This window comes from Somniosus microcephalus, unplaced genomic scaffold, assembly GCF_052327205.1.
Source record: "Somniosus microcephalus isolate GS21.2 unplaced genomic scaffold, FLI_Smic_1.0 unresolved_chr1, whole genome shotgun sequence".
In the NCBI taxonomy this organism is placed as follows: Eukaryota; Metazoa; Chordata; class Chondrichthyes; order Squaliformes; family Somniosidae; genus Somniosus; species Somniosus microcephalus.
Window position 1 is genome coordinate 27,316,809 of NW_028225179.1, and position 14,362 is coordinate 27,331,170.

Consider the following 14,362-nt stretch of genomic DNA (forward strand, 5'->3'; position numbering starts at 1 on the left):
ATTCTTGCTAAGGCGTTTCGCTGACTGATATGCGAGAGGGCTTAGGTACGAATCCCAAACGAGAGCAATATTGTAGTGAAAAGCCGTCAGTTTATGGTGCAACACAACACATCTCGCGTCGTGCGTGCTGCAACATTGATGTATTAACAATGATGCACGCATTTAATTCTTCATTACTATGACTGGAGCTGCCTGTAATTTCAGGCTCCATAATCATATTTGATAGGAAGATGCCATACAGCGATTCTGCTTTGTCAAAATTTGGACACGAAATGAAAAAGTTCTCGTTCCCTCCGGGTTTCCATAGCTTCCCAGCTTCCTGTTCTGTACACAGGGGTGGTGGATGAATGAGACTTGGTGCGAGTTAGGACTCGGGCAGCCAGGATGATCTCAGATTTACGGAGGATATAACGTGGGAGACCGGCCAGGCGTGCATTGTAATTGTCAAGTCTAGAGTTAACATAAGCAAGGATGAGCTTTTTAGCAGCAGATGAGCCGAGGCAGGGATGGAGTCGGGTGATGTCCCGGAAGTGGAAACAGGCAGTCTTGGTGATGGAGCACATATGTTGTCAGAAGCTCCTCTCGGGGTCAAATATGTCACCAAGTTTGTGAATAGTCTGCTTCAACCTCAGACAGTTACGAGTGAGTGAGGGATAGAGTTGATGGCGAGGGAATGGAGTTTGTGGCGGGGTCCGGAATCAATGGCTTTGGTCTTCCGCATACACCATTAGAAGAAATATCCACTCAACCAGTACTGGATTATGTAGAAGCAGAATGACAAAACAGAAGCAGTGGAGGGGTGGAGAGCGGCAATGGTGAGGTAGAACTGGGTATCAGCATATATGTGGAAACTGACGCTGTGGTTTCGGATGATGTCGCCAAGGGAAAGCTTGTTGATGAGGAATAGAAGGGGACCAAGCATAGATCCTTGGGCTCTCTAGAGATAATAGTGCGGGAGCTGGAGGATAAGCCATTGTAGATGACTCTATGGCTACGACTGAATAGATAAGAATGGAACCAGGCGTGTGCAGTCCCATCCAGCTGGACGGCGGCCTGGAGGTGCTGGAAAAGCATGGTGTGGTGAACTATGTCAAATGCTATAGCGAGTTCGAGAAGGGTGAAGAGGGATAGTTTATCGTTTGTCACAGTCGCATAGGATGTCACTTGTGACTTTGATAAGATCAATTTCGGTACGGTGGTGGGGCGGAAACGTGATTGGGGGATTAAAGCATGGAGTTCCGGTATAGATGGACACGGAATTGGGAGGCGACAGCATGTTAATGGTTTTGAAGAGGAAAGGGAGGGTGGAGATGGGGCGGTAGTTTGCACGGTTGCAAAAACAGCAATGAAAATATAAATAATAATAAAAAAGCATCGTTTGGAATGAAATGCGTCATTGTGAGTAATGAGACCGAATGAGCTTTGGCATGAACTTAATGTTAAATAAACTCCGTTCTTTTCTCTGTTGGGCATTTTAATCGAATTGTGTAGAGCGACCACAATCGAACCTGAGAATACTTTAGTAATTAGCTTTGCATTGACTGGGAACCGAAGCCCGGGTCTCTGCGTGGCAGGCGAGAATGCTACCCCTGAAACACCAATGCTCACCTTACCTTACGTTTCAATTCTCCAGTCGCATTCGTGTTTCTGTTAATGAAAGAATAAAAGACAAATCAAAATACTGCACAGTTCTCCAGGTGTGGTCTCACCAAGACCCTGTACAATTGTAGCAAAGTTTCAGGGAGGGAGCAGAGGCTGAGGCTGATCTGTATCACGTGGGAGCAGAACACAATATTCCTGCTGTTTATTTTCATTATCCTGCAGGATATTCCATACACTTAATATCGGAGGGTTTAGTTTATTTCAATGATCGCTGCAGCTCTTTTCAACTTTAAGAATTTGCTGCAAATTAAATATCACCAAACCAACGAAATGGTTATGTAACAATCAGTGCAGCGTCAGATATTTCTGAATTCAGCATGGCCAATTGGTTAAAGGCAATGCAGAAAGCATTTCACGTTTCTGCCTCGGGAAGTTCAAAGCTTGTTATATTTAAATATTAATAAATCCAATTTGATAGAAAAGTTTAAAGCCTTGGTTGATCTTAGCTCTGATTACCCTAAAGAGTGAAGAGAGTTAATAGAAAAATCCTACAGAGTCTCAAGTCCAAAGTCGCATTTTCCTCCCAAGCATGCTGCACTTAGCTCATGGCACGGCTCAAATTACTGATACACACTTCGAATGAAAAACATTGGTCGGACTGTGTGTTAGAGCAGGGACGTGGCAATAATTGGACAGCTCGTGCAGAGAGCCGGCACGGGAAGGATTGGCCCAATGATTTTCATCACCACATTAAGAATTATATGATTGTATTACTCCAAGCGTTGAAAGGTTTTCTACCAGCGGGTCATTGCTCCAGTGGTAAGATGCTTGCTTGAAAAGAATCTTTAGTCAAACATCAACAATTTCCTCACCCTGGAGACATTGCAGAAGTCTTCAAATCAGTAATTGTTAGAAAATAAGCGCAGAGCCTAATTCCATTGTATCGCAAGAAACTCACGAGTTTATTTTTAACAGCGGGAATTCAGTCCCAGATGTGCAGAAACTGCGACGTAAATATGAAAATCCGTCTATTCCCAGAAGCCAGCTCCACAGTTTCCATATTGTCAATCTGGGAGCACAGGCAGAAGAGGCGGTAGGGACGACTTTTTTAATCGTTGTTTCTATCCTTTGGAAGCTAAAATATTGAAATAAAAGGGATTTTCGGACGACCCTCTTTGGATAATAAAGGTAGATGGAGGTTGGTGAGAGGTTAAGGTGATGGATTGTTCATCCAGTTGGAAGACACTTGGCCTGAAAATCCTACAGTAACCAAGTAAGACAATTTTACCTCTCGCTGTGTAAAATTCTCTCACTTTCTCAAACTAATATTTCACCCAGTTCTAATGGAACAGAGATCTCGGATTACAGATAGATATTTCACCGCTTCCTTCCTTCCTTCCATTCCATTGCCTGCCGCGTTTCCTACATTACAAAAGTGAATATACTTTAAAAGTACTTCATTGGCTGCAATGCACTTTGGAACGTCCGGTGGCCATGAAACGCGTGGCGGAATTTTGAATCTTTCTGTCTTTCCTTGTTCGCACTTTACTGCCTTATTGGGCAAGGAGCCTGATTTTGATGTTAACTCTGTGATCAAAAGCTTATCAGTTCCAGTCCTAACCTCGGCTTTTTGCACATTTATTAAAATCTATTTGATTGAAACTATCCAACATATAATAAAATCGTCCATTTAAAGCCAGTGAGTTATAACAGTCGTTTCAATGGTGAGGGGAATCTTTAGAGGAACAACTCCTGCGACATCAGAAATAGAATCAGTGCCCAGCTCTGCTGTTCGGGGCAACATAGAAACATAGAAGATAGGAACAGGAGTAGGCCATTCGGCCCTTCGAGCCTGCTCCGCCATTCAATGAGATCATGGCTGATCATCCAAATTCAGTACCCTGTCCCTGCCTTCTCCCCATATCCCTTGATCCCTTTAGCCTTAAGAAATATATCCAACACTTTCTTGAATATACGTAATGAGCTGGCCTCCACTGCCCTCTGTGGCAGAGAATTCCACAGGTTCACCACTCTCTGGGTGAAGAAATTCCTCCTCATTTCAGTTCTAAATGGCTTACCCCTTATCCTTAGACTATGACCCCTGTTTCTGGACTCCCCGGCCATCAGAAACAACCTTCCTGCATCTAGTCTGTCCAGGCCTGACAGAATTTTATAGGTTTCGATGAGATCCCCTCTCAATCTTCTAAACTCCAGTGAGTATAAGCCCAATCGACACAATCTCTCCTCATACGTCATTCCTGCCATCCCAGGTATCAGCCTGGTGAATCTTCGCTGCACTCCTTCCATGGCAAGTACGTCCTTCCTCGGGTAAGGCGACGAAAACTGCACACAATACTCAAGGTGCGGTCTCACCAAGGCCCTGTACAACTGCAGCAAGACATCCTTTTTCTTGTACTCGAACCCTCTTGCTACGAAGGCCAACATACCATTTTCCTTCTTAACCGCCTGCTGCACCTGCAAGCTTACCTTCAGCGACTGGTGCAGAAGAACACCCAGGTCTCTTTGCACTTCCCCTTCTCCCAATCTATTGCCATGCAAATAATAATCTGCCTTCCTGTTTTTGCCACCAAAGTGGATAACCTCACATTTATCCACATTATAGTGCATTTGCCATGTTTCTGCCCAATCACCCAACCTGTACAAATCGTACTGGAATTTCACGACATCCTCCTCACAGCATACCCTCCCACCCAGCTTTGTGTCGTCTGCAAATTTGGAGATATTACATCCAATTCCCTCGTCCAGATCATTAATATATATTGTGAACAGCTGGGGCCCTAGGACCGATCCTGGCGGTACCCCACTAGTCACTGCCTGCCACTCGGAAAATGACCCGTTTATTTCAACTCTTTGCTTTCTGTCCGCCAACCAGTTCTCTATCCAAATCAATACCAAGGCAATCCTCGCCTCGTCCTGTTTCATTTTCACATCGATGGGAGAAGCTGAGAGCGATCTCCAATCTACACTGGCTTTACACCGCTTGAAAGATTGACAGGAAAAGCAAATGATGAGGAATCATAGAATCATAGAAAGTTACAGCACGGAATGAGGCCATTTTGGCCCATCGTGTCCACGACGGCCAACAAAGAGCTATCCAGCCTAGGAAGCTGGAAAAATGGTTTACTTTATCATTTGAAAATTCATTTAATTTCTTATTTTTATTGATTTTAGATGAGCGCAGTTTTCTGATTGGCACCAAGTCTGTACAATTAATTTCTGTTAAACTTTATTTTGCTCCCACTCTTCATAAAGAACAATGTGTCCCTCGCCATGGGCCTTCAAAAACCTTTCAATTATGGCCAACCTCCTGTAATCGATGCGTTCATCCACTAGCGCCCTTTTCATTTGTCTGTTAATTGGTTCAATGGCACACTTCAAAAGACCTGTTAAGATTAAGGCGGAATGCTTTCGATCTAACTGCACCACGCCAGCCAGCCAAAGTTTCACATTCCAACCCTCATTGGCAGCTAGGTGATGCTGCCCATCGTTCACGCATCACAACAGTTTTGGGAAAAGCGCCAACCAGCAAGACAATAAAATCCAGTCCTTCAGTTAACAAGCCCACTATCACAAGATTCCCCAAGAAAATTTTGTGAACAATCGGGCCACTGTCCTTGTCTGTCGAGCAGTCCCACAGATCTAAAGGTATCGACTGGTTCTAAGGCACTAATGTAAATTGGTGCGAATGGGTCCTGTGCCCAAACCAGCGGTGGTAGCAGATCAAACGTAACATCGTAAGCAGCTGAAAGTGAATGTTGGATTAGACAACACCGCAGGAAAGTGACAATGAAATGGAAGGAGGAAATAACGGAGGGCTGGTGATTGTGAAAGGATGATAATGTTGGCGGGTTTTTATTATGGAGTATCAACACAGGTATGTGAGAGCGCAGGGTTTTGAAGGAATAAATAGGTTTTCATCACCAATAAGACACATTTCTTCAGGTGGTAAATACTGATGTGTCCCAGCGGTCTATCAGAGAACAGACAATATAAAGCCAGCTGTGCTGTAATAAGGATTCGAACCGTGGTTGCTGTGGTTAGAACGCAGTATCACCAGTCACTTTACGATAACAGCGGCACACATCAGTTGCGGGGTGTTTGCTCTCACCACAGCATAGTTGCGCACGGCACGGATAGGTTTGCTGCTAAATATGAATAAAATGCAATTGTTGTTTACAGCTGTTTCAGTCATAGGAACAGAGAAACAGGTGGTGGCCATTTAACCATCGAGCCTGCTCCGCCATTCAATTATATCATGTCGTAACTCCATCTACCTGCTCTGATTCCATAAATCTTCATATCCTTGCCTAACAAAAATCTATCAACCTCAATTTAGAAATTGTCAATTGACCCCCGGCCTCAAAAGCCTTTTGTAGGAGAGAGTTCCGGATTCCCACTACCCTCTGTCTGAAGAAGCCCTTCTTTTCATTATCTCTGAACGTGATAGCTGTAATTTTATGGTTATTTCCCATTCTGCTGGACCCTCCCACCAGAGGAAATAGTTTCTCTCTCTCTCTCACACTTATTTGACTGCAGCTCTGACCGAAGTCCACGTCCCAGGACATTAACTGTTCCTCTGATCCTATCCCACTAATTTGTATTTTGAGCCCGTGCCTCTTTCCCTGATGATGCTTTGCGCCCTGTCTCTGCAATTGGATTTGTTGTAGATCACTGGCAGCTGGCGGCAAAAGCGAGCGGGATATGGGCGCTCACAGGGAATGCTGCTTCTTATGGCTGCCTCACCCCCCGCGGGAGCTGGCGGGGGTTTGAAAGCATTCATGTGTCACACAGTTAGGATTTAAGAAGTGTTGTCTCAAAGTACCACCATATGAAGGAAGCGCCTCTTTATGGGGGTTTTGGAGACACAACATGATTTTGGGAACTCGCCTGACTCCAGATCATAAGGCGGCGTGTCTGGGTTGCGGCTAAAGTTTTTTTACCAGATTGTGTGTGAATAACTCGAAACCCCTCACAATAAACACTGTCACTTTTCACTGTTTAGCGGACGAGTTTCTCGGAGTGATGTGCCTGATCCTCTCATTCATTCGTTTGTACAAACCTCGGGAAAGGACGGAGGTGGAAATGATTTACAGGGAAATTATCAAAACATATCTTCAAGTCTCGCGTTCACCCATAAAGAAGCTCAAACTTACGGATTCAGAATCTTCGCGTGTAATCGGCTCTGTGGGTCAATGGATAGCGCGTTGGCCTTCTAATTAATGGTGGGAAGGTTGTGGGTTGGAGTCCCGCCAGAGTCGCTGCACAGTCAGGTTTTAGTGATGAACGTTTGCAGCAAAACCCCAACTCGTTCATTGATGTCCTTCAAGGAATGGAAATCGCCAATGAGTCCGTTTGAATTGTGATTAATTAACATGTCAGCTTCAATCTGCGCACCTCATGTCAGCTTCAATCTGCGCACCTCATGTCAGCTTCAATCTGCGCACCTCATGTCAGCTTCAATCTGCGCACCTCATGTAAGCTTCAATCTGCGCACCTGCTGGAAAAATTTTCTTTACTCCACGAGTGTTGTGTCGACAAACCCTGTGCCTTCTGTCCTCTGGAGCTCAAACATTCTCTGGAGAAAAGAGAATCCGACCTTCTGGAACGGTAAAAAGCCATCATTTGAACCTGGGAACCTCTCCCCTTCATACTTCAGATGAGGGACTGTCAAAATTGGCCGGTTTCACGCCAGATTCAGAATATAAAAAGTGTCGCCCAGATAATTAAAAGACCTTTGTAGGATTTAAACCTTCAATCTTCTGATAACTGAAGAATTTGCAACCGAAGTCAGATGCCTTATCCATTAGTCTATGCGGCCGCTGATGCCGCTGAATCTGTTTTTATGGGGCGAATTGTGAGCAGGTTGAAGGAAACAGCTCGAAAAAAGAAGTGGATTGAGGAAAAGATAAAAATATTTCCACTGAATATACAGGTCCTCTGTGAGCTGGATGCGCACCAGTGCAGTGAATCTCAATGCAAATTGGAGGATGACATCGGCGGTTTGTCGGTATAGGGTTATGATTCTCGCTTTGGGCAGTTCAGCATTAAAATGCGAGAGGTACCGTGTTCAAATCCCGGACGAGCCCTGACGCATTTTGTTAAACTCAACAACTCGGTCATCAAAGCTGAAATCGCTCTTATTCTAAAAAAACGGCATAATCCGAGATTGTGAGCCCTGCCATTTCAAACAGACACAGAATGATCCGGGACTGTGAGCACTCCCGGTTTAAACAGACCCAGAATGATTCGCAACTGACCGCGAACCCGCCCATTATAGACAGGCCTGATTTTCAAAGCTTATGAGATCTATGGCAACATAAATCGGGCTGTTTCTGAAACGATGCCCGGTTTAATCTTGGACGCCAAGTTGAAAGTTTACTCCATTATCATTTTTCCCTTTATCTCCGTCATTTTACTCCAGCCAAATGAAATGAGTTTAGGTGTCAGCCGTGGCTCAGCGGTAGCATACTCAAGCCTCACTCCAGAGAATTCAGTGCATAATCCAGGCTGACACTCCAGGGCAGTACTGAGGTAGTGCTGCACTGTCGGCAGTGCCGTCTTTCTAGTAAGATGTTAAACTGGGGCTTCAGATCCCATGAGAGAATGCTGAAAAGAACGAGGATTTCTCGCGCATTATTTATCTCTCAACCAAAGACCCAAAAACAGAAAAGCTCGTCTTTAAGTTTGATAAATGTTTTTGAAATTCCAAAGGACAAATTTATGTTCCTGCTCACTAATCATTTGCCTCTGTTGCCGCTAGTCTTTCATTCGGTGCCAATCTCAGAGGAAGGAAGAAGGAAGAGAGGGTTGTCAGTCTCTGATTCGTGATCTCATCTCCACTTTCATTCAAGGTGGGTTGAGAAATTTCTTGGAATATTTTAATTTTAACAAGATATGAGCAATGCAGGGGCACAGGCCAGCAACACCAGTGCAATTTTTACGAAATTGTTTTTCAAGTAAGGTTCAGTGAAATGCTTGGAAAGTGCATTAGCATCAAACGTGTAATACAGTAACTACGAGGATGGGATGCAAACCCACGCGTGCAGAGCACAATGGATTAGCAGTCCATCGCCTTAACCTCTCGGACACCTCGTCTCACCGATGCAATGTTCTCAGACATTCCATTTCTTGCTCTTTGCATCTAATTAGAACTACCCTGAAAGAAATTCAACTTCACCGCTTATCCTGCCCGTGCACACAGATCTACAATGTTGAAAATATACAATCAGCTTAATGTAAGCAACAGGCCTTCCGTTACTTCAGATGAGGGACTGTCAAAAATGGCCGGTTTCACGCCAGATTCAGAATATAAAAAGTGTCGCCCAGATAATTAAAAGACCTTTGTAGGACTTGAACCTTCAAATAACTGAAGAATTATGCAACCGAAGTCAGACGCCTTATCCATTAGTCTCTGCGGCCGCTGATGCCGGTGAATCTCTTTTTATGGGGTGAATTGTGAGCAGGTTCAAGGAAACAGCTCGAAAAAAGAAGTGGATTGAGGAAAAGATAAAAATATTTCCACTGAATAAACAGGTCCTCTGTGAGCTGGATTCGCTCCAGCGCAGTGAAACTCAATGCAAATTGAAGAATGACATCGGCGGCTTGTTGGTCTAGGGTTATGACTCTCGATTTGGGCAATTCAGCATTAAAATGCGAGAGGTCCCGTGTTCAAATCCCGGGCGAGCCCTGACACATTTTCTTAAACTCAACAACTCGGTCATCAAAGCTGAAATCGCTCTGCTTCTAAAAAAACGGCATGATCCGAGATTGTGAGCTCTGCCATTTCAAACAGACACAGAATGATCCGGGACTGTGAGCACTCCTGGTTCAAACAGACCCAGATTGATTCGCAACTGACCACGACCACGCCCATTATAGACAGGCCTGTTTTTCAAAGCTTATGAAATCCATGGCAACATCAATCGGGCTGTTTATAAATCGATGCCCGGTTTAATCTTGGACGCCAAGTTGAAAGTTTACTCCATTATAATTTTTCCCATTATCTCCGTCATTTTACTCCAGCCAAATGAACTGAGTTTGGTGTCAGCCGTGGCTCAGCGGCAGCATACTCAAGCCTCACTCCAGAGACTTGAGTGCATAATCCAGGCTGACACTCCAGGGCAGTACTGAGGTAGTGCTGCACTGTCGGCAGTGCCGTCCTTCTAGTAAGATGTTAAACTGGGGCTTCAGATCCCATGAGAGAATGCTGAAAAGAACGAGGATTTCTCGCGCATTATTTATCTCTCAACCAAAGACCCAAAAACAGAAAATCTCGTCATTAAGTTTGATAAATATTTTTGAAATTCCAAAGGAGAAATTTATGTTCCTGTTCCCTAATCATTTGCCTCTGTTGCCGCTAGTCTTTTCATTCGGTGCCAATCTCAAAGGAAGGAAGAAGGAAGAGAGGGTTCTCAATCTCCGATTCACGATCTCATCTCCACTTTCATTCAAGGTGGGTTGAGAAATTTCTTGGAATATTTTAATTTTAACAAGATATGAGCAATGCAGGGGCACAGAACAGCAACACCAGTGCAATTTTCACGAAATTGTATTTCAAGTAAGATTCAGTGAAATGCTTGGAAAGTGCATCAGCATCAAACGTGTAATACAGTAACGACGAGGATGGGATTCGAACCCACGCGTGCAGAGCACAATGGATTAGCAGTCCATCGCCTTAACCTCTCGGCCACCTCGTCTCACCAATATACTGCTTTCAGACATTCCATTTCTTGCTTTTTACATCTAATTAGAACTACCCTGAAAGAAATTCAACTTCACCGCTTATCCTGCCCGTGCACACTGATCTACAATGTTGAAAATGTACAATCAGCTTAATGTAAGCAACAGGCCTTCCGTTACTTCAGATGAGGGACTGTCAAAAATGGCCGGTTTCACGCCAGATTCAGAATATAAGAAGTGTCGCCCAGATAATTAAAAGACCTTTGTAGGACTTGAACCTTCAAATAACTGAAGAATTATGCAACCGAAGTCAGAAACCTAATCCATTAGCCTCTGCGGCCGCTGATGCCGCTGAATCTCTTTTTATGGGCTGAATTGTGAGCTGGTTCAAGGAAACAGCTCGAAAAAAGAAGTGGATTGAGGAAAAGATATAAATATTTCCACTGAATAAACAGGTCCTCTGTGAGCTGGATTCGCACCAGCGCAGTGAAACTCAATGCAAATTGAAGGATGACATAGGCGGCTTGTTGGTCTAGGGTTTTGATTCTCGCTTTGGGCAATTCAGCATTAAAATGCGAGAGGTCCCGTGTTCAAATCCCGGGCGAGCCCTGACACATTTTCTTAAACTCAACAACTCGGTCATCAAAGCTGAAATCGCTCTGCTTCTAAAAAAACGGGATGATCCGAGATTGTGAGCTCTGCCATTTCAAACAGACACAGAATGATCCGGGACTGTGAGCACTCCTGGTTCAAACAGACCCAGATTGATTCGCAACTGACCACGACCACGCCCATTATAGACAGGCCTGTTTTTCAAAGCTTATGAAATCCATGGCAACATCAATCGGGCTGTTTATAAATCGATGCCCGGTTTAATCTTGGACGCCAAGTTGAAAGTTTACTCCATTATAATTTTTCCCATTATCTCCGTCATTTTACTCCAGCCAAATGAACTGAGTTTGGTGTCAGCCGTGGCTCAGCGGCAGCATACTCAAGCCTCACTCCAGAGACTTGAGTGCATAATCCAGGCTGACATTCCAGGGCAGTACTGAGGTAGTGCTGCACTGTCGGCAGTGCCGTCCTTCTAGTAAGATGTTAAACTGGGGCTTCAGATCCCATGAGAGAATGCTGAAAAGAACGAGGATTTCTCGCGCATTATTTATCTCTCAACCAAAGACCCAAAAACAGAAAATCTCGTCTTTAAGTTTGATAAATATTTTTGAAATTCCAAAGGAGAAATTTATGTTCCTGTTCCCTAATCATTTGCCTCTGTTGCCGCTAGTCTTTTCATTCGGTGCCAATCTCAAAGGAAGGAAGAAGGAAGAGAGGGTTCTCAATCTCCGATTCACGATCTCATCTCCACTTTCATTCAAGGTGGGTTGAGAAATTTCTTGGAATATTTTAATTTTAACAAGATATGAGCAATGCAGGGGCACAGACCAGCAACACCAGTGCAATTTTCACGAAATTGTATTTCAAGTAAGATTCAGTGAAATGCTTGGAAAGTGCATCAGCATCAAACGTGTAATACAGTAACGACGAGGATGGGATTCGAACCAACGCGTGCAAAGCACAATGGATTAGCAGTCCATCGCCTTAACGTCTCGGCCACCTCGTCTCACCAATATACTGCTTTCAGACATTCCATTTCTTGCTTTTTACATCTAATTAGAACTACCCTGAAAGAAATTCAACTTCACCGCTTATCCTGCCCATGCACACAGATCTACAAGGTTGAAAATGTACAATCAGCTTAATGTAAGCAACAGGCCTTCCGTTACTTCAGATGAGGGACTGTCAAAAATGGCCGGTTTCACGCCAGATTCAGAATATAAAAAGTGTCGCCCAGATAATTAAAAGACCTTTGTAGGACTTGAACCTTCAAATAACTGAAGAATTATGCAACCGAAGTCAGACGCCTTATCCATTAGTCTCTGCGGCCGCTGATGCCGGTGAATCTCTTTTTATGGGGTGAATTGTGAGCAGGTTCAAGGAAACAGCTCGAAAAAAGAAGTGGATTGAGGAAAAGATAAAAATATTTCCACTGAATAAACAGGTCCTCTGTGAGCTGGATTCGCACCAGCGCAGTGAAACTCAATGCAAATTGAAGAATGACATCGGCGGCTTGTTGGTCTAGGGTTATGACTCTCGATTTGGGCAATTCAGCATTAAAATGCGAGAGGTCCCGTGTTCAAATCCCGGGCGAGCCCTGACACATTTTCTTAAACTCAACAACTCGGTCATCAAAGCTGAAATCGCTCTGCTTCTAAAAAAACGGCATGATCCGAGATTGTGAGCTCTGCCATTTCAAAAAGACACAGAATGATCCGGGGCTGTGAGCACTCCTGGTTCAAACAGACCCAGATTGATTCGCAACTGACCACGACCACGCCCATTATAGACAGGCCTGTTTTTCAAAGCTTATGAAATCCATGGCAACATCAATCGGGCTGTTTCTAAATCGATGCCCGGTTTAATCTTGGACGCCAAGTTGAAAGTTTACTCCATTTTCATTTTTCCCATTATCTCCGTCATTTTACTCCAGCCAAATGAACTGAGTTTAGGTGTCAGCCGTGGCTCAGCGGCAGCATACTCAAGCCTCACTCCAGAGACCTGAGTGCGTAATCCAGGCTGACACTCCAGGGCAGTACTGAGGTAGTGCTGCACTGTCGGCAGTGCCGTCCTTCTAGTAAGATGTTAAACTGGGGCTTCAGATCCCATGAGAGAATGCTGAAAAGAACGAGGAATTCTCGCGCATTATTTATCTCTCAACCAAAGACCCAAAAACAGAAAATCTCGTCTTTAAGTTTGATAAATATTTTTGTAATTCCAAAGGAGAAATTTATGTTCCTGTTGCCTAATCATTTGCCTCTGTTGCCGCTAGTCTTTTCATTCGGTGCCAATCTCAAAGGAAGGAAGAAGGAAGAGAGGGTTCTCAATCTCCCATTCACGATCTGATCTCCACTTTCATTCAAGGTGGGTTGAGAAATTTCTTGGAATATTTTAATTTTAACAAGATATGAGCAATGCAGGGGCACAGACCAGCAACACCAGTGCAATTTTCACGAAACTGTATTTCAAGTAAGATTCAGTGAAATGCTTGGAAGGTGCATCAGCATCAAACGTGTAATACAGTAACGACGAAGATGGGATTCGAACCCACACGTGCAGAGCACAATGGATTAGCAGTCCATCGCCTTAACCTCTCGGCCACCTCGTCTCACCAATATACTGCTTTCAAACATTCCATTTCTTGCTTTTTACATTTAATTAGAACTACCCTGAAAGAAATTCAACTTCACCGCTTATCCTGCCCATGCACACAGATCTACAATGTTGAAAATGTACAATCAGCTTAATGTAAGCAACAGGCCTTCCGTTACTTCAGATGAGGGACTGTCAAAAATGGCCGGTTTCACGCCAGATTCAGAATATAAAAAGTGTCGCCCAGATAATTAAAAGACCTTTGTAGGACTTGAACCTTCAAATAACTGAAGAATTATGCAACCGAAGTCAGACACCTAATCCATTAGCCTCTGCGGCCGCTGATGCCGCTGAATCTCTTTTTATGGGCTGAATTGTGAGCAGGTTCAAGGAAACAGCTCGAAAAAAGAAGTGGATTGAGGAAAAGATATAAATATTTCCACTGAATAAACAGGTCCTCTGTGAGCTGGATTCGCACCAGCGCAGTGAAACTCAATGCAAATTGAAGGATGACATCGGCGGCTTGTTGGTCTAGGGTTATGATTCTCGCTTTGGGCAATTCAGCATTAAAATGCGAGAAGTCCCGTGTTCAAATCCCGGGCGAGCCCTGATACATTTTCTTAAACTCAACAACTCGGTCATCAAAGCTGAAATCGCTCTGCTTCTAAAAAAACGGCATGATCCGAGATTGTGAGCTCTGCCATTTCAAACAGAAACAGAATGATCCGGGACTGTGAGCACTCCTGGTTCAAACAGACCCAGATTGATTCGCAACTGACCACGACCACGCCCATTATAGACAGGCCTGTTTTTCAAAGCTTATGAAATCCATGGCAACATCAATCGGGCTGTTTCT

The 14,362-nt window shown here is 44.1% G+C and overlaps 2 non-coding genes across 2 annotated transcripts; both read right to left on the reverse strand.

The window, feature by feature from the left end:
* Positions 1-10,237: 10,237 nt before the first annotated feature.
* trnas-gcu (transfer RNA serine (anticodon GCU)) lies at positions 10,238-10,319 on the reverse strand. Its single transcript has one exon. It is a non-coding gene; the product is annotated as a tRNA-Ser (tRNA).
* A 3,121-nt stretch (positions 10,320-13,440) lies between these two features.
* On the reverse strand, positions 13,441-13,522 carry trnas-gcu (transfer RNA serine (anticodon GCU)). Its single transcript has one exon. It is a non-coding gene; the product is annotated as a tRNA-Ser (tRNA).
* Positions 13,523-14,362: the final 840 nt, after the last annotated feature.